Source organism: Mirounga angustirostris, unplaced genomic scaffold (assembly GCF_029215605.1).
Source record: "Mirounga angustirostris isolate CCGP_5_RB_7025 unplaced genomic scaffold, mMirAng1.0.hap1 SCAF_8, whole genome shotgun sequence".
Classification (NCBI taxonomy): Eukaryota; Metazoa; Chordata; class Mammalia; order Carnivora; family Phocidae; genus Mirounga; species Mirounga angustirostris.
Genome location: NW_026991716.1, coordinates 13,340,536 through 13,368,424, shown reverse-complemented (window position 1 = coordinate 13,368,424; position 27,889 = coordinate 13,340,536). Strand labels below are relative to the sequence as shown.

Genomic DNA, 27,889 nt, shown 5'->3' with positions numbered 1-27,889 from the left:
GGCTTGGAAGACATTTTTACATTGATCCTGAAATTAAAATGAAATATGTGTATCTTAAGGGCTGAGCCATAAACCGGGAACAAGACCGTATGTCTTCAGCCTGCGACTTCCTCTCTTCCAAAACAGTATCTTGGGCTTGGGTATCAAACTCTACCATACAGGCCTCCATCAGCCACAGCCACACACATGCATGTGCCATTTTGAAGTCGTCTTAGAGAAAAGAGAGTTTAGAGTTTGGGCACAAAGGTCTCAAGGGAACCTATTAAATTTTGTACAGTTCTTTTAGTAACATAAAACAATACAGATGGAACGATACATCAATAGGTTGTGGCTCACATTTATCAGTCCTTCAATGAGAATATGGTCCAGTCACAATTTCCATCTGCTGTTTCTCGCTTACTCCAAATCCTGTAGAATTTTCACATCCCATGGTGTTAGTGATACTGTCATCATGAAGAGGTTTGCATGTTCTGTATCTTTCCAAACACTTTGTGTCTTTCTGATCTTGAGTCTTGAGACTACGAGTGTCCACCAGTCAGTTCCCATCCCTCAGGGCTCACTGTGGTCACAAAGAAAGTCATCTGTTTGATTAAAGAACATAAACCTTTGGGAAACCTTTAATTAATAAAAGCTCAAGATTCCACAGGGGAGTTTCCAAACCCTTCCTTGGAACATAGAGTTACACACCTTTAGTTCTGCCCATAATAACCTGGCAGTTGGTCATAGGGGAGGATGGCAGACACTCCACCAAGCTCAGGCAGCCTCTTGACCCACAGAGATTCCTTCAGCCCAGTAGACCTCGGGGTCTCACATAAAGGCCCTGCTTCACTGTACTCACCCTCCTTTGACTTCCCCAAGGCCAGTGTCATGGGCTCAATTGTGTTCCCCTAAATTCATATGTTCAAGTTCTAACCTCCAGTTCCCCAGAATGTGACAGTATTTAAAGATAGGACCTTTAAGGAAGTAATTAAGTCAGCATGAATTCAAATGGGCTTGCCCCATCCAATGTAACTGGTGTCCTTATAAGAGAAGGCAATTAGGACACAGACGCACACAGAGGGAAGACCTTGTGAGGACCCAGGGAGAAGATAGCCGTCTACTAGCCAAGGAGAGAGGCTTCAGAAAAAAACAACCTGCTGACACCTTGACCTTGGACTTTCAGCCTCCAGAACAGTGGGACAATAAGTGTCTGTTGTTTAAGGCCCCCAGTCTGTGCTATCTGTCATGACGGATACTTAGATCCTGGGTTGCCAGATGACTAATACAACCAGAAGGCAAAAGCCCCTGCTCTTCACATAGCCGTGTCACTCTTCCCTACCACCAGCTCCTTCTAACTGATCTTATCAGATACAACCAGTCATTTGCAAATAATCACATTAAAATTTGCAGGCATGAAAAATGTATGCTGGAAAAAAAAAGAATCTAGAACCTATTAGAATTTCCCACAGGGGGATTTGCTGCTGGGACAGAGGATGGCCAAATTAAAAGGCCCCATAAGCATATCCAAACTACTGTCTCCGAATTTAGCAAGGGTTTCCAGGTGAGCCTGGAATGAGATCAAAATCACCTTGTGGGATGGCCTGATGGGCCACTGGGCTGTGAGAATCTTTTTTGAGTATTAGATTGTCTTGAGGGAAAGGATTCTCACGCAGAGGAGAATTTGTGCATGGGTATTTGTGGAAAGAGAGAAAAAACACAGGAAGGGCAGATGGGGTCTGACACCAGACTCAGGGGGGCCCTTGAAGAGAGAGCGACTGGTGGAGAGGCAGGTCTCCCTGAGGGACTCTGCTTCAGAGCCCCAGTGACAAAATGGCAAACAGAACAAGGGAGGGGGGTTCTGCACATCTTTGCTGCAGCAGGACCGAAAGGAACACTGTATTACATTCACAGCACACAGGTTTATAGCTGAAAGAATGCAGGGAGATATTACTCTGGATAAGGAATGTAGGAGGACTGTCCACATGAGGCTTCTAGGGCCATGTGGGTATAGATGGGGAGGCTGGAGCTCTTGAGGACATCATCTGGGCGGTCATGACGTGCCCGTGGGACTCCCGGTGTTGCCTCTGCTGGGACCTAATCCACATACAGGTGTTGCTGAAACCTGAGGAAATGTGGGCCCTCAGTTCAGCTCATGTTGAGCATCCACGTCAATGGTAACTTTCATGAGTTAAGATGCCCCTATGTCACTCTCCTGATGACATCCTTCAAACGCTTGGAGGAACAGAAATATAAAATATTTATGACTTGGGTAGAGGATACCATGTTTTGATTACTCAGAGGCGGAGAATTGCATTATGCTCAGGGAATGGATTGTTTCTTCTGTTCTGCTTGAATCAGTTCTAATGAAGCCCAGAAGGTGTGAAAAAAGAAAAACTATTTCAGGACAAATTTGATTTAGGTACATCTGACCATGCACAGCATTTCACATACAGACCTCCAAATATATACTGGACGAGGTTTTTGTTGAGGCCATAATGTTCCCTTCATAGCTTTTACTCACTTTCCTGGCAACCCAGGATCTAAGGTCCACATGCATCATGACTTTCCTCATCCCCACACCAGTCTGACTTGGGACACAGGGTCTGGAGCTGCATGAATTACAGCAAAGTTCAGGTTCAGCCTGGAGGTGATTTTAATACTCTAGATTTAATTGTTTGGGGAGAACTTGTTAGAGGAAATAGGTTGGTATGTTTCCATTTTGTACTGGTTCCATGCGTTGTATGTGCATGCATGGAGTTTGTTTATTGAGGGGAAATGGATTATATTTTAATGTAATCAAAATTAGTGGACAATTAGGATCATAATTTGAGCATATTAAATCATACATTCTCATCTTCAGCGGCCTTGTTCCTTGCCACACTGCGGCCCCCAAACGAAGAGCATAGCCTGGCAGGTTCACGCAGGTTTCTTCTGCGATACAGAGAAGTTACTCCTGCCGCCAACTGCCAGACTGGGAGGTTTGCGGCCCTAGGGAAGCAGGTAGGTGTGGCAGAAAAGAAGTTCCTGATAAAACCCTGTCCTATCCCCTTGTGGAGTGTAGTAAGAGGTACTAGAACAAATGATCAAGACTATGTGTTCTGACCTTCCAGCAAGCCAGAGCCATGGCGAGGCCCAAAGCAGAGGGTCTAGCTCCCTGCTCCCTCTTTGGAACTCCACAAGGGCACTGTTGCTCAGCATGAGCCTGTGGTAATGTGAACCTGCTGAACGAGAGCTAAAAAGATGGTGTAGTACTGTCAGAAAGTCTGAGGAGCCCTCCTGAGCCTCCTTCAGTGCACGTGGGTCATGGAAGGATCCAGAAGTGTCTCCTACCCCGTGAGGAGCAAGACAGGTAGACAAAGGAGCTGATGGAAAATCTGCCAGGAAGGTTGCCGTTGCCACGGCCAAGTGACCAGTAACCTCGAATGCTGCAGAACTTCTAGGCCAGGGATTGACTAGGAATGACAACCTGATTCCAAGGAGGGGTCTGCAGGGCTAGCAGGAGCTAAGTGGGCTGAACCAGTCATGGAGAACCACCAACCCTGCCTGAGCTGAGAGAACAGATCACAGAAATCACTTACAGAGTCTTCATCAGCAGAGACCAGATCTACCAGATCCATCCCTGCCTGGATCATCTAACCAATTTGGAGGATCCTAAGGCTACCACAGAGACCCAGGAGCCCTCTCTTTCACCACTGTGGTCATACAACACCTGGCCAGACCCACCAGACAACACTGTCATTCACTCAGTGAATGTGTCTCCAGCCAGACAAGGGGAGAGGTAGGAGGGCCCCAACGGTTATCTGCATCTATTGCTGCAAATTACTCCCAACTGTAGAGGGTTAAAAAACTATGAATTTTTGTTGTCTTGCACTGTTGCTGTGAGTCAAGAATTTGAGAGTGGCTTAGCTGATGGCTCTGGCTTGGGCTCTCTGGTGTGGCTGCAGTCAAGATATTGGCCAGAATGACAGTCATCTGGGAGAATTCACTTCGAAGATAGCCCTTCCAACTTGTCTGGCAAGTTCCTGCTGGTCGTTGAAAGGAAGTCACAGTTTATTGGGCTGCTTAGGTATCTTCCTGACACAGCAGCTGGCTTCCTCCAGAGAAAGTGATCTCAAACACCAAGGAGGAAACACCAATGTTTGAAGTGGCTTAATCGCAGAAGTCACACACCAGGACCTCTGCCATATTCTGTTGGTCACGAGAACAACCCTGATGTGAGGTGGAAGGAGATTACATAAGGGTGTGAATACCAGGAGCTGAGGACCCTTGGGGGCCATCTTGAAGGCGGAGTGGCGAGTTCATTTTTTTTTTTTTTAAGATTTTATTTATTTATTCGAGAGAGAGAGAATGAGAGAGAGCATGAGAAGGGAGAGGTCAGAGGGAGAAGCAGACTCCCCGCTAAGCAGGGAGCCCGATGTGGGACTCGATCCCGGGACTCCAGGATCACGACCTGAGCCGAAGGCAGTTGCTTAACCAACTGAGCCACCCAGGTGCCCCTGGCGAGTTCATTTTTGAATTGACTGAATAATCACCAGAAAAGTGATTGATTGAACCAGAAGAGACTGGAAAGTTCCTGGAGGGGTCTGACGTCCCTATGAAGAAACTATTATATTTTTAACTAGGAAATTTTCCAATTTTTCCCTGGTCTGTAAATAATGATGAGTCTTGAGAAGCAAAGTTGATATCAATTATTTGAAAAATAAAAGAAATTATGTTTGTCTAGTGCTGAGTTTTGATTATTTAAGCAAACCTGTTGCAGGTGTTGACTCAAGTTAAGTCTATATTTTTCACAAAGGAGTGTAGTTCTTTCTAGTTTGGGGTTTCTTTTGGTTCATATCTCTTAGGCTTAGTTCCTGATTACTCTTCTTTAAAAATGGATAAAGTATTTGATCTTTTTAAAAAATTTTTAAAAATTTTTTAAAAATTTTATTTATTTATTTGACAGAGAGAGAGAGAGGGAGCTCAAGCAGGGGGAGCGGTAGAGGAAGAGGGAGAAGCAGGCTCCCTGCTCAGCGGGGTTCAATGCCAGGACCCCGGGATCATGACCTGAGCTGAAAACAGATGCTTAACCGACTGAGCCACCCAGGCGCCCCAGTATTTGATCTTTCCTTTAAGAAATGTATATTACAGATAAGAAAATAAAAACAAAGAGAAAAGTCTAATTTTGCAAAGATGCATCCCCAGGGCAGCACACTTACTGGTTGGAGGTGAAGAGTGTCAGGTGCATCCAGGTGAAGCAACTCCGCTGAGGTTCATGGTTTCAAGCACCAAGAGGGTCATCTCCATTTCCTCAAAGTTCCTAAGCACCAGGCAGCCCAGACTCCATCATATCAGGATCCTGCTCCTTCCTGGGAAAGGGGGAAAAACAAACCACCTCCGAGAAGCTTCTCAGATAACGGTCCTACCCCAGTGGCTTCTGCAGAATGGAAAAATCTCCATAGGACCTGGGGGCTTGGGAGGTGTGTTTTCCTGAAACAGGATTCTCGTAACATACCAGAGCTCAGGTTTCCAGTATAATTGAAACCTTTGGTATTAATTGGAGAAGGGGATGGGTAGAGGAATGGGAAACCTTTTCCTGCCATTGCTGGAAAACTTCACGCTGTGGTTTTGGGGAAACAAATAGCCCAGTGTTTCAGTCTTAGACCTGAAGTGGGGGAGGGGAAGGGAATATGCTCTGTTTATTCTGCCTTTTGGGTTGGCAAGGGACAGATGACCTGGTTTGGTGCACTGGGAAAGGAATTCCTAAATACTTATTATTTCAAAACTTGCGGCTTTGCATCCAGGCACGCAGAGGCCCAAGCCTCATGCACACGTTATGAACGTGTCAATCAGTAGATACGATTTTCCACGGCAACTAGCCCATCCGCATAGACAATAAATAGTATTCAGTGATGATGAAAGGAAATTATGCAATCTTTTTTATTTATAAAATCATTGCTACACCTTAGGGAGAGTAACGCAGTCCAGCAGACAGAAGTGAAAATGAAAAATAAAATTTCTCATTTAGCATTCATTTGCCTGCAACGTGTATCACGGGGTCTGTGAGTTTACAGGGAAGTTAATCTCTCCTCTTACTCTCCTTCTTGACTTCCAAACAACCCCCAGAGGCTTGAGGGCTCACACTGGAAGATACCAGGGACATTGGTTCAGAGAAACTTCCAGAAGAATCCCCAAGAGGAGACTGGACTATCCAGGGCAACTTAGCCTAAAGCTGACTTCCCGAAGTCCCAGTATTTAGAAGCCCTTCCCACTAGTGTTGACCAAATTGATGGCTATAAACTTTTTGCATCATTCCTGAACAGGACTGCTGCCTCAGTTTTTTCATCTGTAAAGTGGATATAACTTGACATGTGTAAAAGGGTTGTACATACTTATGAAAAGATATCTAAAGTACCTAGCACAGTGCCGAGAATAAAAAATGTAACTTCTCCACCTAGCCTGATCTATAATATGAGGGAGATATTTGCCTCATAAGGTTACGAGGTTTCAACAAAAAACATCTAAAAGCATTGAGTGTCGTATATGATATATGGAAGGTTTAACACGATGAGCTTGAGAAATGGTAATAATAACAACATAATATTTGTATAATGATTATTGCTGTTGATCTCCACCTCTGTAATGTAAGAAAGGAATATAAAATATGTTTTTGCCCTGGTTTCTGCCCTCCACCCCTGCCCTTACTTCCGCGTCTTCGGGAATCTCTGTGAGTCTTTGCGATCTTGAGTTCCGGACACACTTGCCCCAAAGGGAGTCAATAGATTGTCATGTTTCAGAGGCTACATTTAAAGATAATTGACAACCAGACTTTTCCTTTGCAAGTCAAGGCTCAGCTAAGAGAATTAGTCTTCATGTTGAATAAGCAGACAGGACTGACCCTAAAGATGAATATTCAGGGGATAGGAAGAAAATGGTGAGGGCCAGCAGAGGAGCCAAGTCATGTCACTGATGGCAGACTGGAGCTTGGCTCTGAGGCTACCCCTGGGAGGCGGCAAGCCCTTCTATGGCTCCAGCTGGGTGGCTACCCAGGAGAGCCCCCCTTTAAGCTTCATGCTTCGGAATGCCTCAGTGGAGGTCTCTACAGTATCACGGTATTGCCCAATGGATACGAAGCAGCAACATCACACAGTAGAACAACAACCGTGAAGACAATGGGTCTTCGTCTTGATCCCCCAAGACCAACTGGTCTTGATCCCCACAGACCAAGAAGCAAGCCCCCCTGTTCTCTGCCTTCCCTCTCAGTCCATCCCTACTCCATCCTGGAACCCTGAGACCATAAGAACAAATAATCCAGTAGTCTGAAAAGTTCCACAATAAAATGAGTCTTTCATGATTGAAGAATTTTGCTCTTTCCAGCTGGCATGGAGGTGTGGGGTGAGCAGCATGATTTCTTGCTCACTAATATCTCTTGAGAGAGACAACCATCTCCCCACTTTATCCTGCCATGGGTTCTGTTCCCAGAAGGTCTCAGGTAAACAAGACACAGAGCATGCTCCCTAGGGCCTAATTTCATATTGCCCTCCCCCCTCCCAGGGGTGGTCAATTTTATATTTTGGTTGACTGGGCCACAGAGTGCCCAGGTATTTGGTCAAACATGTTTCTGGATGTTTCTAGGAGAGTGTTTTGGGCTGAGCTTACATTTTGAATTGGTAGATGGGGTAAAACAGATTGCCCTCCCGCATGTGGGTGGGCCTCATCCAATCAGTGGAAGGTCTGAATAGAACAAAAGGTGAACCCTAGCCTGAGTTAGAGAAAATTATTACCTGTCTTGGAACTGGGACATCAGCTCTTTTTTGCCTTTAGACTTCAATTAAAACATTGTCTCTCCCTGGGTCTTGAGCCTGCTGGCCCTGGGACTGGAACTCTATCTATCATCAGCTCTCCTGGAGTGCCAAGTCACCCTGCAGATCTTGGGGCTTGCCACCTCTGTAGCTTCATGAGCCATCTCCTTACAATAAATGCTTCTCTCTCTCTCTCTCTCTCTCCCTTTCCCTCTCCATCTCTCTCCCTCTCTCTAGTTCTGTCACTCTGAAGAGCCTTGACTAACACATAGCCTCTCCACGAGGCCTGTGGGTTTTGTGCCAAATCCTAAGAAAAAAAGGTAAATGAGAGCAAGAGGGGGAAGAAAATGCCATGTGAGGCCTTGATCCAGGAAAGACTCCTGCCTGGGTCACGCTTTTGTCCAGAAACTTGGGGTTCTTGTTTTTTTCTGTATTTACGGACAGCTTCTATTTATAGCTGTTATGTTTTCAAAAAATCAAAGGGGAGATCCATTGTCAGGAACACAAAGATTCCCACAGAGCTGGACAGTTTTTCAAGGGAGCAAGATAAAGTTTCCATCACCACACACAAAACAAAGTGCTTGGAGCAGAAATGGGTGCTGATTTCCCCCAGAAAGGCGCACCCACCTTTGAGCGGTTAGGCCTGGGGAAGCATTCAGAGCTTTCTTTGAAGGCTCAGTGGCTCTGTTATTAGACTTGTCTCAAGCTTGTTGAAAAGTATTTATTAGAGGCCTTCTTGAGCCTTCCTCTGTCCGATATGTCATAACTTTTACGACACAGAAATAACCAAAATGAAGAAGCAGAGACAATTCGGGGATGACTTGCCAGTTCTCCCAGGACCGCCGGCCATTTATACGGAGAGCAGGCTGGATAATTTATGGGAGCAGAACTAGTCTGTAGGAGTGAAATAAAGCCCAGTGCTCTGCAGCAGTCATAATGAACAAAATAAATTCCATCGTTATGCAGATGTTCCACAAGGGCTGTCAGTGTGCTGAGGAAAATTTACTCCCTGTTGCTGATGCTCAATTCCAGGGGATGAAAAACAACGCAGAAGGAGAAGGTAGAACCTGGCTCCGCATGGTCCCCAGCAAGTGGTACCCGATGCCACGGCACACGTGGGTGACAAGAGCACCCCACAAGCCACTGTTTCCAAACTTCACCAACCGACAGACAGGGAAACTTTTTTTTTTTTTTTTTTTTAAGCCTAGTGTTTCCACCTGGAAACACTTACGGAACCCAGGGAAACAAGGGGAGACTCTCCATTTGGGCCGTTTTGCATGACTGGGTCTATATGGTTCCAAGAGAGGCGAAAATAAAATACCGGGGCGCCTGGGTGGCTCAGTTGGTTAAGCGACTGCCTTCGGCTCAGGTCATGATCCTGGAGTCCCGGGATCGAGTCCCGCATTGGGCTCCCTGCTCGGCGGGGAGTCTGCTTCTCCCTCTGACCCTCCCCACTCTCATGTGCTCTCTCTCATTCTCTCTCTCAAATAAATAAATAAAATCTTTAAAAAAAAAACAAAAAAGACTTTAAAAAAAAGAAAAAAAGAAAAGAAAATACCGGTTGCTTTGTAGAAACCAGAGATGGTTTCCATTCCCCTCAGCCCATAGGACTTGCTTCCCCCTTCAGAGAAATCCAGAAGTGAGTCTCTCCAGTGTCCACCGCTGGCCATGGGCTCGTTGCTAACTGCAACAAACCCTACCAAAGGTCTCAGATTCCTGATGAGATCCCTGAGCAGCCCTCTCCCCTCACCTCTGTGGCTGGTTGGCCAACATCTCCAAACTGGTTCCTCAGACGGTGCCAAGGAGTTACACATTCAGGTCTCCCAGCCGCCTACAATTATGTGTTTTGGATACGATCTCTACTGGACTCTGCCCCGCTGGTAAGTTCACCATAAACCATGGCTCTCGCCTTCGATTTTATTTTATTTGGAGGGAGGGGCTCCTCACCAGGAATGCCTTTCTCATGAGGGGGCTTCGTTAGGACCGCCAATGCTCTGCTGGAGAAACCCCTTGTGATTCCAGAGTGGGTTGTACTGTGGCTCACCGGCCCTATGGATGTCCCCCCCGGCAAAATTCCATTAGCCAGGTTCCCCCACCATCTGGAACGCACCTGAGTTGCAGCCCCCCCCCCACCCCCACCAGTTGTATGTATTGGCACCTCTTCGTGGCCTTTTCTTTCTTTTTTTTTTTTAACAATCTCAACTGAAAAGCAGAAGTGAATATTCATTTCGCAATGAGACATTCTTAAAGCCCACAAGGAGACAAGCACTTGCTTCTCCCTTTCTGGATTTTTCAGGAACTCATCCCAAGCGGTAGGTAGATAGAGCCAATCCCTCATGGCTCAGAAGTATACCAGTGATTCTGGAAGCCTCACCACCAGATTATCCAATTGAAATTGCTAGGAGGGTAAATGAAATGCCTTCTCTTCTCACGTTCCCTAAAACAAAGAGAATCACACCAGGCCATGAGTCTGCAGCGGGCCTAGCCTGGTGACCATTTTTTTTTTTTTAAACCAAATAACTCCAACCCAGCAGCTTTATTTAGCTTGGGCTGCTCTCGGTTCTGCATAAATGTACTATAAAATCATAAAGCAAAGCATAAAAGGAGAATGGCAACAGTAAAGTAGCTATGGCACAAATTCGACAACGATTATATATTCTATCTAGGGCACACTTACCTCTCTCTAATTGCTAATTGTAATTTAAATGAAAACATGTGTTTCTTGTTAAATTCATCAGCTACATTTGTAAGTGCTGCCAAGGAGGGCGGGGGAGGAGGCGGCATGCACACCTCAGGGTCTTGCCGACCACAGGGCTCGGCCATTACTGGGATGCTGTCTGACATCAGAGGTCCCTCGCGCGGGCATCACTTTCCAAACCAGATAAGGCGGCAGGATGGAGGGGGAGCATCTGGGAGAAATGGCTCTGCTGGGATGCTCTGCACGGGGTATGCTGCTGTCTCCCACGTGCCTGATTATTGAAACCCCAAGAAGTTCGTCCGGATCCAGCCCTATTTGGAATCTAGCCCTCTTGCTTGCTGAAGATACTCTGCGGAGTTATAAAATCCTGACCAACTGTAGCAAAGGAGCTGCTTCCCTCTGTAACCTGCTCCCATGGCTGCCATCCACCTGCCTCCCCAGCCCCCGGGGTGGGCACGAGAGACGCCGTAAATCAGGTGATGCTTATGAGGATCCCATGTGACACACAACACACCAGGACTTCATACAACTGCGAGCACCAAGTAGATGCTCAGCCAACATCTGTCGCATTCTTTGACCTGATCAGCACAAATCCGACATCATGAATCAAAGAAAAAGGGAAAAGCTCCTGCATTCACCTTTGTTTAGGGAGAAACCAGTCTTAAACCATGAAAGTCTGGAAGAAAGAACAGGTGGTGAGGGCAACAATTCTTTTCAATTAGATATCGTAATTAGAAATTGTCCATCGAATTACATTCTGCTTATTTTTATTGTGCTACCAGGAATAATTTGTAAAGAGCTTATCCACCCATTGATAATGTCGAACAACCTTTATAAGGTGTTTGGAATTCTGTATTAGTCTATATTCGCCATAGCAACATGACCAACAGGAGATATTTATATTTATGATTTATTATAAGTAACGGGCTCATGTGCTTTTGGAGGCTGAGGAGGCCTACAATCTGTAGTTGGCAAGCTGAGTGTCAAGGAAAGCCAATGATGTAGTTTCGGTCCGTCTGAGTCCAAAGGCAGCAGAGTGATGCCCCCGCTCACAGCCAGGCAGAGAGAGAATTCTCCCTTACTTGGCCTCTTTGTTCTGTTCCAGTCTTCAGTGGATTAGATGAGGCCTGCCCACATCAGGGACGGCAATCCACTTTACTCAAGTCTACCAACTCCAATGTTAATCTCATCCACAAACACCCTCCCAGACACACCCAGAATAATGTTTAACCAAATATCTGGGCACCCATGGCCCTGTCAAGCTGACATATAAAATTTACCATCACAGAATCTAAGATTACCTTACGAAATATTGAAAGTACTGCGTCTATGAATGCACTGGAGAGTCTATGGGTCTGGGGTCAGGCAGGTCCAAACCGAATTCCGGGTCTCTGGAAATTTACATGACCTCATTCAGAGACAAGTTAACTTAATGGTCCAATGTGGGCAATAATAACTATCTGCTCAGTTCATTGTGTTTGTCACTTGTGTGGTTCAAGGTGTAACCAGTATGTCCCATCTCATAGGTGCTAGAGCCACCAGCCCCCATCCACGCGGGGCCTGGGGAATCAGGGTCTGTTTTCTGCTACTGTGACTCTGATGCGGGCATTGGTGGCAAAGGGCTAGTGAGCTGGAGGACTGGTCCAGTTGGTCGTTTCCTCCATTCCAGCCTCTTCTCATTTATGTATTCATTCATTCTTGTTCGCCTCCTGGGTTGCATGCTGATCCTGGAATACTTGGTCAGAACAGTCTGGCATGTGCTAACTCACAGATGCTGGACCCCCCCAAAATCTTCTTGCTTTCCAGTCTCTTCCTGGAGTCTGGAAGCTTCTCTGTTGGATTGGTTATGAGTTAAATTGTGTCTCTCCAAAAATCCTGTGTTGCAACCTTCAACATAGCACCTCAGAATGTGACTGCTTTTGGAGATGGGGTCTGTAAAAAGACGACAGGTACCAGGAGCATGCACACACAGAGGGAAGACCATGTGAGGACACAGGGAGAACGTGGCCACCTGTAAGCCAAGGGGGGACCTCATTTTCTTCTCTGGGGTTACCCTATACATTAATTTTCCTTCCTCACTACAACTCAAGAGCCCCTCACCACCCTCCCCAGGTCTGATGGAAAGGACCTGACTTTCTTCAATTTTTTTTTCGGCCTCAAATGTACAGATTTGGATTCATCATAATTTTTGGTGATTGAAACACTCTGATCCTTGGCCCATGCATGGCCCTCTTATAAAAGAATTCAATAACTAATCATAATATAAATAAACTCCCCTGAACCTCTCATCCAACATGAGAATCAAAACACGGACAGTAATTTACACTGATTTATGTCCTCCTTTCCCATCCTATCCCCTTACCAGAGGTAACTGCTATACTGAAGCTGGGGGTTATCATTGCTTTTTTTTTTTTTTTTTTTTTGAGAGAGAGAGAGAGAGAGCATGCATGCAATCATGGGGTGGCAAGGGGGCAGAGGAGAGAGAATCCTAAGCAGACTCCCCACTGAGCAGAGTCTGACAACAGGGGGCTCAATCTTACAACCCTGAAATCATGACATGAGCCGAAATCTAGAGTTGGACACTTAACCCACTGAGCCACCCAGGTGCCCCTAAGTGCTTTACTTTTTAAAAGTAAAAAGTTGAGTGCAGAGCCTGATGTGGAACTTGATCCCAGGACCCTGAGATCATGACCTGAGCCGAAATCAGGAGTCAGACACTTAACCAACTGAGCCACCCGGGTGCCACTTAAGTGATTTTTTTAAACCTTTATATCAATAAATTTGATTTTATTGTTTCTGTCTGTCTCCCTCTTTGTTTCTCCAACACTGGTCTTGGGAAAGGGAGCCAGCAGTTTGTGCTAAGTCATAGTATTGCAAGGAAACAGAACTCCCTTGACCTCTCTTCCCACTTCCTATCAAAATGAAGTCCAGAGCTCTGTCAGTTTCCTGCCTGCCCCTGACCCCCACCTGGGGCCTGACAACTGAGTCTGTGTGCATATGCACTTCTTTCTTAGCTCAGGGGAGATGGTCTTTTCCATTGTTGAGCTCATGCCCTTGCCTCTTCTACTGGACTTTCTTTTCTAATGATCTCGTCTCTCTTGCTGCTTCAGTCTCTCCTCTCTCCTCAGAACATAAACATTTCATGCTTTCCCCAACCTTAAAAAGAAAATAAACATGAGAACAATCCTCCCTATAATGCTGCATCCTGTTCGAACTGCCGTCTTATCTCTCTCATTCCTTGTACCGTGAGATCCCTTCAAAATATCCACTCGTATTCTCTCCTCTCCACCACTTCTGGTGCATCTCTTTTTCTATGCTAACCCAGCTTCCATGGCACAGAGATGGCTTGTCTAAAGGCCAGTGGCTCCCAATCTGCAAATCCAGTGCCTTGTCTTGGTCTTTATCTCATGACCTCTCTGGGGCACAGGATGCCCTCTCCATGAGCTCCCTTCTCCCTGGGCTTCTGAGACTTTTTCTCTCTGGTTTTCCTGCCACCTTTCTGCCAACTGCTTCTCAGCCTCCTTTGCTGGCTCTTCTTCTTCTGTCCATTCTTGCATGTGTATGCTACCAAGGATTCTGATCTTGACTTCTCCCACTGGACACTCTCAGTCTTACTGTGCCACCATATCTTGATGTGCTCATGTCCATCCTAAGAAGACACATGACTTAGTTGCCTGAGCTTCTCACCGTGCCATGCTCTCCCCTGCTGCAGGCTCAGTGATCAGTACACACTGTAACACGTTGGCTGATTCCAGGAGGTGGAGCCTTGATGGCTCAGTGGTCCCTGCATCAGAAGAATTGGTCAGAGTGGGAAGGACAATGTTCTTCCTTTCAATGGGGCAGGATTAATGCACCAGGTTCTGGTGACAAAGCTGGGTTAACAGGCAGAAGTGTATGCCGAGGAACTCTCACTAGTATGCCCTGATCCGTGGTTACTTTTTTAAAACACTGTATTTGGTCAGACTGATTATTAACACAGACATAATTCTTATGGATAAACCCTTTTGGAGAAGGTCAAATTTCAGATGGTACATTAGTTTCCTAGGACTGCTTAAAAAAGTAGCATAAACTGGGTAGTTTCAATAGCCAAAATTTATGGTCTCACAGTTCTGGAGGCAATAGTCTGTGATCAAGGTGCCAGCAGGAAGGCTGATGGAAAGTCTTACAGCACCAGGTGACTTCACTGCCCCACTCTTGCAGAAAAGGAAAAAGAAGGTTTAGTTTCTGGAGAAATTCAAGCAAAGGAGCTTTGAGCTTGAGGACAGCAGACACTAAGGAGGGTAGGATAAAATGCTACACAAAAACAAGGAAATCAGAACATTCTGAAGCTTTCAAAGCTTTCAAAGCAAGTTACAAAGGATCAGGAACCAGGATCACGAGTGGATCCAAACAGCAAAGCTGGAAGCTGGAAGACGGTGTAGGAATGCCTTTGAAATTCAGAGAACAACTGACGATTCTGTTCAAGCCAAATGATCAAGACATTTTCAAATATGCCGTGCCTGAAACTTTACCTTCAATGGTGTGGTGCCTATGCTCCACCAAAACAAGAGAATAAACTAAGAAAGGAAGACATGGGATGCAGGAATAAGGGATTCTCCAAAATGAGAGCAGCAAATGAAATTCTCTAGAAGGATGATGAAGACATACACCAAGACAATAGCCATGTATCAAGTCTAGAGAGGGTGGAGGGCTCCAGGGGGGACACGTCTAAGAATATCAAGGGATCTCTTTTGTTGAGAGATCTGGTAGAAGTATTAGTCATAGAACATAGAACATTAAACAGTAAAGAAACCAGACAATTATGAACTCCAGGAAAGTTGTAGAAGAAAGCAAGGATGGAAGGAAGGAAGGAAGGAAGGAAGAAAGGAAGGAAGGAAGGACGGAAGGAAGGAAGGAAGGAAGGAAGGAAGGAAGGAAGGAAGGAAGGAAGGAAAAGAAGAAGAAGGAGGAGGAGGAGGAGGAGGAGAAGGAGAAGGAGAAGAAGAAGAAGGGGGAGGAGGAGGAGGGGGAGGGGAGAGAGAGAGAAAGAAAGAAAGAAAGAAAGAAAATGTGCTATGATTATGCATCTCCATTGTGAACAGAATTTCTATATAATATTTTCTTTCCTTTTGTACAAGAAGTCAATAGATACTATCTAAATTAGAAAAATAAAGAAATACTAAGCATGGCCATTAGAAAAGTGGAGCTAAGAACCAGAAGTACTAGACACTAAAAGAATTAAAAATTAGTTGGGGAGTGGATTTAGAGGCGTGGGATACTTTTCTCTTCATATGCTTTGTAGTACTCTTTGACCTTGTAATTTATGTACATAAATTTAGTTGATAAAAGTTAAAATTATGATAAAATCTTTTTCAGAGGAGTTGTGAGTATCCTTTTTTTAATTTAAGCACTAACTCAGCTCTGCCCACCAGCTGGCTCTGCTATCCCATGCCCTGATGTTTTAGAACGGCACAGGGACTGACATGTCTCCACCCTGTGACCAGGGAAGGGAACACTACTGGTGGATAAAAGGTTTTAATTAAGCTTCCAAGCGAACGCCGTTAAACAGTGAATGAGAGCAGTTCACAGCCTTCTCAATGTCCTGTTTCTTATCTGTTTGATTGAATAGTAGAGAGTTTACAGTAAGGATATCTTTGTAGACCAGAAGGTGAGAGATTTTGGTTTTGTTTATTTTAATCCCAGTTTATAAACCCCAAATCCAATTAAATAGTCCAAATTGTCCAGATTGGTGGAAATCATCTATTTGGGAAATAAAATGTCTGGTAGGTTCCAGGATGATTAGAATATTCCAAGTCTGGGGTTTTGGCAGAGTCCACCCGAGGAAGACGGAGGTCCAGAGCTCAGACAAGCCCCTACTTCCAAGGCTTCTGTGAACCTCCAAGCCTACTCTCTGAAGCTCCTGTTAAATACTTTTCACTGGTAGAAGCAGGGCAAAAAGGTCTGTCTGGAGAATTCTCATTTAACATGAAGGTGAGCCGTGGTGGGCGAACGAGGGCCTTGTCCTTTTCCATTAATGCCCTGAGCGAGCTCTGACAAAGCATCCAAAAAGCGCTTCCAACATACACCCCACCACCACCACCCCACCCTGTCCGACGAATCCAAGTGTGCCAGCGGGGTCTCACGCCCATGGAGCTGGTCTGGAGGCAGCACTGACCCTGACAAAAGCAAAGCTATTGGGCGCCTGGGTGGCTCAGTTGGTTAAGCCACTGCCTTTGGCTCAGGTCATGATCCTGGAGTCCCGGGATCGAGTCCCGGGATCGAGTCCCGCGTCAGGCTCCCTGCTCGGCGGGGAGTCTGCTTCTCCCTCTGACCTTCCCCCCTCTCATGTGCTTTCTCTCTCTCATTCTCTCTCTCTCAAATAAATAAATAAAATCTTTAAAAAAAAAAAGCAAAGCTATTGGATGCACGCTCTGATGAAGATGTTCTCTGGATTGGGGTAGAGTCCCACGTTTTTCATTTGTTCGTTGGAAGTTCATCATGGTCAGCTCTGCAGGGACAAGAGAAACCTAGGCATGCTTTCTCCTTTGACCTGCATGACCATAGCAATGTGCTGTGACCAGGGAGGAAGTGAAATCGGGGAAGACAGCATGGTGCAGCCGTCGGCGTCCCTACCGGTCTGCAGGTTTGGGCTGCTGCCTGGCCTAATCAGCTAGTGATATCCACACGGCCATCCATTTCCTCTCCACCTGTGTACCCAGAAAGCATTTCTGAGGGCAATGAGCACCAGCTAGCAAAGACCCTGTACCTCCAAATAAACAGCATGCAGGGAGCCTGGGTGGCCCGGTCGGTTAAGCAGCTGCATTTGGCTCAGGTCATGATCCTAGGGTCCTGGCATCGAGCCCTGCATCAGGCTCCCTGCTCTGCAGGAGTGTGCTTCTCCCTCTCCCTCTGCCTTGCTGCTCCCCCTGCTTGTTCTCTCTCTCTCTCTCCGTCAAATAAATAAATAAAATTTATGTGAGAGAGAGAATGAGAAAGAAGCATGAGAGGGGGGAGGGTCAGAGGGAGAAGCAGACTCCCTGCTGAACAGGGAGCCCAATGTGGGACTCGATCCTGGGACCCCAGGATCATGACCTGAGCCAAAGGGAGTCGCTTAACCAACTGAGCCACCCAGGCCCCCTATTTAAATAAATAAAATCTAAACAAACAAACAAACAAACAAACAGCATGCTTGCAAGGAAGCAGAAGCCTTGCTCTTTTGAAGAATGTGTCTTGAAGGCTTTTCCACATAATGCAAAGAAAATAAAGGAGAAAAATGAAAAACCTCCCATAATACATGATATTTCCCCCACGGAGCATTTGGGTGCTGTTTTGACAGCCCTGGATTGTACTGATCCTCTCTTAGACTAAGTTTCCATCTCTAATGACATGTTTGCATGAGCACATTTCATCTGCATCTACACCAAACTCTGAATAGGGTGGAGAGCAGAAATCCCCCCTGGAAGCGGTGAGTGTCTCTGAAATACACCCAACTTTGTCCTATCCTTGAGCTCTTCCAATTGACTCATATTTGAAAATAGGAATGTAATTTTCAAGCTAGATCAAAGGTGGTAAGTAAGTATTAGACATTTTGGTCAAATTCTAAGTAATTTTGTGAAATTGCATCTACTTGAAAATATTGAGTACCTTTTTTCAAGGCTAAAGAGAGTCCATTTTTAGCCTTGAAAAAAATTTTGGTTAATGTCTTAGGAAAAAAAAATTACTTACTAAATTTCTACATCTCCAAAGTGGGTCAGCCATGGTTTTCATGTTTGTTTGTTTGTTTGTGCTCAAATTTGCAAGGTTTCTGGAGTCAGCGCCATTGAGTGACTGAAGATGAGGCCAAAGAAATCTGATCTGAGATCCTATCCAAATTATCTGACATTTTTCCAGGACCGGAAGAGCCTCTATCATCCTGAAGTTGCTTTCCCTTCCAAGTCTGGCTCGGATTTTAACTACCTGGAAGCCAGTTCTCAATGCATATCATAGACCCTTGAAATGAAATCTCCACCTTGTCCGTCCTGACCTCCTACATTCTCAGACAGGGTTTTATCTGTTTGTCCTTAGTCGTCCTTTGGTTTATAAGAATCTTTGCAATTTTTTCTCAAGTGTACACATCACCCACTGTTGCTAGAATGTGATCTCTGACAGCAGCACTGGTCTCCCCAGAGCATCTAAACCAGGACTCTGTCCCCAGCTGCCCCACCTTGTTCCTTGTTGCCCACCCCTCTCACAGCATGTGTGCACTCGTCCCCAAAATAAACATACTGTTTGATCTGCTGTAGGAGAACCGGGATTAAAAATCACGGGAACGGGGCAACTGGGTGGCTCAGTCGGTTAGGCGACTGCCTTCGGCTCAGGTCATGATCCTGGAGCCCCGGGATCGAGTCCCACATCGGGCTCCCTGCTCAGCGGGGGGTCTGCTTCTCCCTCTGACCCTCTTCCCTCTCGTGCTCTCTGTCTCTCCTTCTCTCTCTCTCTCTCAAATAAATAAATAAATAAAATCTTTGAAAAAAAAATCACGGGAACATTTTTTGCTTGGAGAAAGGAATTATGTAAGGATTTTTTTGGTAATACTGAAATCTGGGTAAAGGGCATGGTGAGTCTATAAACTGTGTTAGATAAATACATTATAAACAGCAGTGGTCGTTAAATAAGCAACACTACGAATAAGATAACAGCTGTGAGAAATGGTTTAAAATAAGAAAATACTTTGAAGCTTAAAAGGAACATGATCAATTCAAAAAGTGTAAGAGTACTAATTGGAACATTGGTGTTCCTGATTCAGACTGGGACTTCAGTTTCCTTGTCTTAATTAAATAAAAGGGAGCAGATATGATCTTTATGAAATCTGTCAGGCTTAACCTGCCTTGTTCACTTTTCTTTGTAGAAGCTATTTCTAAGCTTACAGAGGTATCATATGCCCCCTATAAAAATGACCTCTCCCTATTACCTCTCCCTGCCAGACCCCCTATGCACTTCTATTTACCGTGGGTGCACGTGCACACAAGTGAACACACAGAAATCTTTTTGGTACATAAATGGCATTATAATATACATACTGTTCAAGCTCTACTCCTTTCACTTAATAACTGGCATCTTTCCTTATCAGTACATTCAGATCTGTGTCGTCCTATTAATGGACTGCATAATACTCTACATAATTGTTGTATCATGGTTATTCCTCTATCGAAAGCCACCTAAGTTGTGTTTTATTTTTTGATATTACATGTGGTGCTTCCATGAGCATACTTGCATGTACATCTTGGAGCATATTTCTGTAGGCTGTAGGAAAGTTTCTGGATGAAGAATTTCTTGGGCAAAGAGTTTTAATTTTGGTGGGTACTCTCAAAGTAACTTCTTAAAGGGTCTTGTCTCACTAGCAGTATCCGAGACTGTCTATTTCTTCATAGTTTTACCAACACTGGATGTTACCACTCCTTTTATTTTTTGCCTCTCCAATAGATAAAAAGAGATGTTTTCGTTTGCATTTTCCTGTTTTAATTTGCATTCATTGGATTATTAAGGTAAAAATACTTTTTAAAAAGATTTTATGTATTTATTTAGTTAGTTATTTATTTAGCGTGCACGTGGGCAGGGGGAGGGGCAGAGGGAGAGGGAGGAGAGAATCTCAAGCAGACTCCCCACTCAACACAGAGCCCGATGTGGCTCACAACCCTGAGATCATGACCTGAGCCCAAATCAAGAGTGGGACACTCAACCAACGGAGCCACCCAGGCGCACCCTAAAAAAAAAAAACCTTTTTATTAGTATGCATTTTTGCTTATCTTCTTCTCTTTTGTATGTATTGATGTTGTCAAATGTCTGATAATCATACTGATCATTCCTACTTATGAATGAATTAATAAATGCAGCAGTATCAGTAGCTGGGTTGCATTTCTTCTGCATCATTTCATCTTCCTTTCCTCTGTCAGTCCTTCCCCTGACCTGGAGGTACTTCGGTGGAAATGAGTAATAGGTGGTGGGGGAGCTTCTGCAGGGGCTCGTGGCTCCTTCACTTCCCAGGAAAGGAGGGTTTGTGCTGGGGTCTTTATTTTACTTCTGCATAGAGCTGCCTTTCCATTTTCCCCCTTCCATGCTGGGGTAGACATCTGAGGCTCGGCGTCTCCAGCCTCAGCATCTAAACTAGAGGTTTTCCCTCCTAGATCCTTCAATGTATTTGAATAGTAGCTCTAGTTGTTTTGGTTGGGGAGCCATTCCCTGGAAGCTGTCTCTGTGGGCCAGAAGGAGAAGGCTGTGATCGTCACAGCTGTTCTGCAGACAAGCCTCCTTTTGTGACTCGGCTTGTAAGACCACTCCCGCTCTAGCAGCAGTTGACTGGGATGTTTCTGAAAGTCTCTTACCTCTGAAACAGCCTCCTTTTGCATGTATCCTGGGCTCCAATTCTCCCAGTCCACCTAATCAACTGATTCTTAACTGGGGGCAATTTTGTAACCCCGCCCCCAGGGGACATTTAGCGATTGGAGACATTTCGTTGTCATGGGTTAAGAGGTGTCACTGATGGCTGGTGGGGAGAGGCTCGAAGGGCTGCAAAACATACTGAAATACACAAGCCAGTCCCCACACCAATTCTCCAGTCCAAAGTGTCAATAGTGCCGAGTTGGAAAAACCCTGATCTGATCCCATCTACTTTCTATTGGAGTGTGCCCTTTCATGTCTCCCAATGCACCTAGGGCTTTATTCTTTTACAACATATTTTTTTTTGTAATTTCAATGAGATTTGGTGAGCGAGGACAAGCATATGCATGAGTTCAGTCTGCTATCATGAATGAGAAAATAGATTCTATGATTTTGTTAACATACTCTGGGTACAGAATGATGTGTAAACATTTCCTAAACACACGGGTTCCGATTTAATTTTTAACTCTTCTCTTCCTGCTACGGTTTGCATAAGGGACATAGAACCAAAATGAATGCAGAGTGTAACCTGAAAGAGACAAAGATTTAAATTTTTTGAAAGTGTTAATATGTATGAAAGTGATGTGTGTTGAAAAGGGAAAGATCACCCCCATTTTGTCATCTTGGTGATAGTAGGGAATTTTCAGGCTGCCTGTCCTCCAGTAGTATGTTTCTAAATTTAATATTAAAAAATGAGAGCTCTGGGGCGCCTGGGTGGCTCAGTTGGTTAAGCGACTGCCTTTGGCTCAGGTCATGATCCTGGAGTCCTGGGATCGAGTCCCGCATCGGGCTCCCTGCTCGGCAGGGAGTCTGCTTCTCCCTCTGACCCTCCCCCTCTCATGCTCTCTCTCTCTCTCATTCTCTCTCTCAAATAAATAAATAAAATCTTAAAAAAAAAAAAATGAGAGCTCACATCCCCAGGAAAACATAGAATGTCGGAGCTGAAAGAACCTTAGAGATCACGTGATAGAACAAGGTGTGTTCACAGACTAGGGTGCTTCCTGGGAGTGAGATTTTTATGAAGAAGACTGGCAGGTGACATTCTCAAAAAAGGAAGAAAAGAGTTATTCCATACATGTTGTTGGTGTAAGCCACTGACTTTCGGGGTCGTTGGCAACACAGCAACAGACAACTGAACGTCTTACTTTTAGAGACTCATCTCTAAAAGCAGCTGAGAAAGTCATGTTCTACATAGTGGCAAAATTGCCAGGTCAGCTCCATAAAAGTGTAATATAATACCCACAATATACCCGAAGTGGTACCGATACTCTTTCACCTACTTCCCCAAACCGCATCCCATGCATAAAGGATGCATTCTTGGTCTCAACATTGCATGACAGGTTTATATTCTAAATGCACTTTCCCCCTTCCTCTCTGACACTACGAACACCACCACAAGTGGGAAAATGTTACGTGTGGTAGTTACTTCCGGGCACTAGCAATTCAGCCTTCTGCCTGGATAGTAATAATAAATACGCTCTGCTTCTGCCTTAAAGAAGCACCCCTTCCAAGATTTTCACATTTCAGATGTTCTGAAATGAGCAGCTGGTCAGGTAGTTGGATTCACAAAAGCCCGGTTCTCAAAGGGAATAAAACAATTAATCCTTATAGGTGTTGGGTATGGGAAAGGTCAGTCTCAAGTTCTGACTTTCAAAGTCAAGTACTGCCCATCTCGGAACACCAAGGGTTTTCCCCAGCCCAGCATCTCCTGAACAATGTGGCATGGACATACTATTGGTATTTTCAGGATGACTATGGGCTGGATCCATGGGACACCAAGAAGTTTGAGACATACATTTAGACCTCAAGGGATTTCTAATCCAAATGGAAAGAAACATCACATACTCATCAGAAATCAATAGAACTTAGGTTTGTTTAAGCAGGTATTGTCATAGTGGTTGTTAAATTATTGAAATACTTCCCTCTGAATGGCCTCCAGGCTCCTGAGGGCCCTCCCCACCTTACTCAGCGTCCCTGGCTCCTCCCCTGGGCTCCAGAGCTCTCCTTCACTCTGGGATCAGCAACGGAAGCAGGAATGCTTTGCACTCCAGGTTCCTCCAGAACCCTGTCCATCACCACCCTGTCCATTGTAATTGGTCAGTGACCATGAAGGTTGTTAAATATTTTTACCATCACCCTGGAGGCAAAGCAATAAACTTTAGCTTCTAAATGAGTAACAGAGATGCCAGGTGTTGAATACACTCAAACGGTGGGGGGCAGGAGCACCATTACAGTGGGGTGGTGGAGGGGAGGTAAATTTTGAGTAATCTGGAATGAATAATGAGAGAAGGGGCAAGACCCTTGATGTGTTCAGTTCATGAAACAGAATTAGAGGACATAAGCACCAGCCAAGGGTGCCCAGTTTAATGACAGAACTGGGAGTAGGGTTTAGGTCTTCCTAATCCCCGAACCCATGAAGTCTCTAGAAAAGAGGGGATAAATTACTTTCTAAAATAAGGATATAGAGGCAGGACAAACAAGGTGTGTTCACAGACTAGGGTGCTTCCTGGGAGTGAGATTTTTATGAAGAAGACTGGCGGGTGACATCCTCGAAAAAGGAAGAAAAGAGTTATTCCATACATGTACTATACATATTATTTCATACGTATGACTACAGTGTTCTTCCTTATACTTTCTCTTTGTCTTATCTCATATTCTGTTGTAGTCTCAGATGTGACTTTTAAAATTTTTTCGTTTGAAAGTTTTCACTTGAAAAGCCAACTCCAATTTGAGAAAGGTGGTTGGGGAAAGAAATCTAAATAGATCTTCAACAACATTTGGTTTTGTCCATAGAAAATTTAGCAGATACCTAAGGAGCAGTCTGCCCAGCATGTTTTTTTTCTGAGAATGTCTCCCTCCCCCATCCCTATAGTTGCCATGGGATCTGCTGTGTTAGAGCAATGTGACTGACTGCATAGCCAAGACTGACTGGGCCAGTGGTGGGTGGTAGAATCAGGCAAGGTCAATGATGTCCTTCCCCAGGATTTTCAAAATTGGGGCTATATGATATAAAACTTGGGGACCATGTGCTTCCATGTCTACCACTTGTAGAAACAGAGGAGCCAGTCCTCCAAAATCAAGAGGAACAAAGCTGTAATGTTAGAAGTCTCGTGGCATTGGACCTCTTCCTTCTGGTTGTTTCTAAAGCCCAGACATGTCCTTTTGTCAGGTCAGAAGAGTAGACTGGGAATCTGCTAATGCTTTCTTCATTTCGTAAGTTAGTGTGAGCTTGTTTCTACACTTTTTACCAAACAAAACCTACTCCACTGTGAGAAAATATACCTATTTGTTTTCTCTAGGCAAATCCTCACAACCTTGAAATCTGAAGGAAGGATTATTGGAGTAGAAGGAAAACAAGTTTGGGGCAAGGAAAAATTTGGATGCAATTGACTGGATAGTTCCATTCCTGAGAATAAATCCTAAGGAAATATTCAAACTAGTGTGCAAAGATAGACAGACAGAGAAATAGAGACAGAGAGACATACCCAGAGAGAAGATCATAAAAGCATTGTGTATAATACTGAAAAATGATGAACAACCTATATGTCCACAGAAAAGACACTGGTTAAATAAATAAGGATATATCTATATGGTTAAAATGGAAAGACATCCACATTACGCTGTTAAAAGGGAAAAGAGAGTTCTATGTAGAAAAAGACCAAAAAGAGTGAAGAAAACAAACCCCAAAGAAAAATGCAATATGTATATGTATAGAAAAATGTCCAGAAAGACAATCAAAATGTTCACAGTGCTTCCTGTGGAATGTGATTACGAACATTCTATATTACTTTTTGTGATTTTTCTCAATCTTACTTTCTTACAATCACCATGTATTATGTTCACAAGTATACAAAACAATAAAGCCACAAAAGTTGTGGTGCAAATTAAGAATCCTACTCTTGGTCTCAGTGTAGTGATCTGCCTTCCCCGGAGACCTACTGAACAAGAACAGTGGAGTACCCAAGCGAGAGTGGCGTCAGTTTTGATCAGAAGCAAAGCAAGATGGCAAGGGCAAATCAGACAGGAGGAGACAGAGCTTGGGTTAGCTGGAGCTAACCACCCATGCAGGGCATTTATGCCTTTTCTCCTCAGCCAAGTGCTCAGCTTCTTTCTGCTTTAGAAAGAACTCTCACACCTGTGCTGAGACTTGAACTCAAAGTGAATGTTCATAGCCCATGAGCATCCCCTCTGGCCAACTGTTAAAATCGAGTTATGATTTAACTACAAGAGAACATGCCAGAGACACAGTTTTTACTTAGAGCTGTCAGGGACTGCAAGGAGTCTGAGATTTGACTCTACCTGTGAATGAACCAGGTAGCCTGCAACAAATTCCTGGATTCTAGCAGAAGACATGAGACCCCTGAGTCAGAAGAAGAGCAGGTTTTTCTCCTAGGACAGCTGATATCCAGGGGAACATCATTTTCTTTTTTTTTAATTAAAGATTTTATTTATTTATTTGAGAGAGAGATCTGGAGAGAGAGCAAACACAAGCGGGTGAGGGCCAGAGGGAGAAGCGGACTCCCTGCTGAGCAGGGAGCCTGATTCGGGGCTTGATCCCAGCACTCCAGGATCATGACATGAGCCTAAGGGAGATGCTTAACCAACTGAGCCACCCAGGCACCCCTGGGATCATCATTTTCTTCTGCCAGTTCCCTGAGCCCCAGTTTCCACAGGATAATGTGCAGAGAGCCAGGTGATGCCTGCACATTGGCATTGCAGGAGAGGAATTTCAACTTAGAAAACCTGAATCTTTTATTTTCTTTTCCTTTTGTTTTGCTTCAAGTTTTTATTTAAATTCTAGTTAGTTAACATATAGCGTGATATTGGTTTCAGGAGTCTGAATCTTTTATAATAGGCTGTCAGCATCCTGTTCTCTGCCCTGGAGGCAGACATTATCTTTATTTTACTGGACAAATCTTCCTTTTGTTTGGGAACGAGACACTATCTCTATCTTTGAAGTGATTTCAGAACAAAATCTGTGAATGCCTCTGTTTGCAAAACATGCAGAAATGGGAGCAACCTATGGAAAAACTGTCTTCCAAGAGCAGTCTGTTAACTTTTTACCTTTTTCACACATAAAAGAGGAGCAAACCCAAGGGCCAGAATTCAAGTGTGTTCATTTCTTTGAGTTGATAGAGTTATCAAAGTCGGCTACGGGATTATTGCTGGGTGAACCCAAGAGGAGAAAGATGGTTTCCTCCTAATTCAATAGGTCAGTTTCTAAGAAGAAATGTCTAGCAGCCCTTAGTGGAACTCTCATTCAGAATATACAAAGCAGGTGCTGTACATCTTTCTAAACACCACCGAACAAACATACACAATCTTAGGGTCACTTTGTAAGTCTCATAAATGTCCAGGATATTTTTTGACCAAAATACAGACATATCTCGTTTTATTGCTCTTTGCTTTATTGCGTTTTGCAGGTATTGCTTCCCCCACACACACACAATTTGAAGGTTTGTGGCAACTCTGTGTTGAGTAGGTCTATCTATTGGGTCCATTTTCCCAACAGCATTTGCTCACTGCATGTTTCCCTGTCACATTTTGGTAATTCTTGCAATATTTCAAGCTTTTCTGTTATTATTACATTTGTTGTGGTGATCTGTGATCAGCGATTATGACCCACTGAAAGCTCAGATGATGTGTAGCATTTTTTTAGCCACAAAGTATTTTTTAATTAAGTATGTACATTGTTTCTCAGACATAATGCTATTGCACATTTACTAGACTACCGTAGTGTGTGAACGTAGCTTTTCTATGCACTGGGAAACCAAAAAATTCATTTAACTCGCCTTATTGCAATATTCACTTTATTGCCATGGCCTGGAACCAAATCCGCAATATCTCTGAGGTACACCTAAATAAAGAGATATTTTAGAAATCTTAAAGATGAACATGGGGTGGGTGTTGATTGAGAAGGGGCACAGGGAAACTTTCTGCGATTACAGAAGTGTTCTATAGTTTGATAGGGGTGTGGATTATCCAGGTGTGTCATTGGTCAAAACTCCATCATTCTACCTTTAAGATCAGATTGGTACCTTTCACTCTATGTAAATTACACCTCAATTAAGAAAACACTGTCAACTCTCACTCACTCAGGGGCTCATGAACTTAACACCGGCAATCCAGATCTCTTGCTTTACGTGCATATATTTTTCCTCTACATTCTATAAACTCACTACATACCTCTCCATCACGTTGCAGATACTAATACCTCTGCTGGATAGAATACAATGGCAGGTACTGATGGACAAACTTAACTTAGTTAAACCAGTTGTTTCTTTAAAAACCCCGTTTAGTACACTTCCTGGCATCCAGCAAACACTCACTCTGTGTTTCCCGAAATGAACGACTTGAAAGTTAAGAGTAGAATCAGTGGATGGAGATTGCACACACGATTATGGAACCATAGGTCAAGCATGTTTGGGCTTTATTAGTATATTTTCATTACCTACTGTGTTTGTAAAGCCGTTTTGTAGATAACCCAAAATGCCGAAGGGAAGGGAATAGGAGCTCTGTGTCTCATTTTCGATCAGGTAAAATGTTGGCCCTACATGGCAGTGAGAGCCCCTCCTCCTTACCTTTGCTGCATCCTTTGTTCTAATTATCCAGAGGGGAGGAGGGAAGATCAGCAAAGAGCAGAGCGATGGACACTGAAGGTCAGGCTCACAGATACACACACAAAGAAGCACTTGTGAATGGCATTCTTGGGGTAATGAAGTAAGCAGCCAGCACACCCTTCCTCCTTTCTTCTTATTCTAGACTCTCAGTCATAACAGGCCCTCCCTCCTGGACATGTCTCTGATGTGGGGGTTGGAGGAAAAAGATGGTGTCACCAGAAACACATGTAACTCAAGTGTCCCTAGGATGTCAGAGCTCCTAGGTTCAAAATAGGTTCCGTTAAGTTTTGCTCCCTGAAAACTCTGACCTGCTTAAGCAGGAATGCCCAACCTCACAGGGTTTTATATGATACTCCTCCCTCTTGCTCACCACATACCCCTGGGAGCCCCTTATGAGCCAGCCTGTCTGCTCCGCC

The 27,889-nt window shown here is 44.4% G+C and overlaps 1 long non-coding RNA gene across 1 annotated transcript; it reads right to left on the bottom strand.

Annotated features, from left to right (window-relative positions):
- Nucleotides 1-115: 115 nt before the first annotated feature.
- On the bottom strand, nt 116-27,830 carry LOC135365479 (uncharacterized). Its single transcript, XR_010413413.1, has 3 exons — nt 27,435-27,830; nt 5,178-5,327; nt 116-559 (listed from the first exon to the last, which is right to left on the bottom strand). It is a non-coding gene; the product is annotated as an uncharacterized LOC135365479 (long non-coding RNA).
- Between the last annotated feature and the right edge of the window lie 59 nt (nt 27,831-27,889).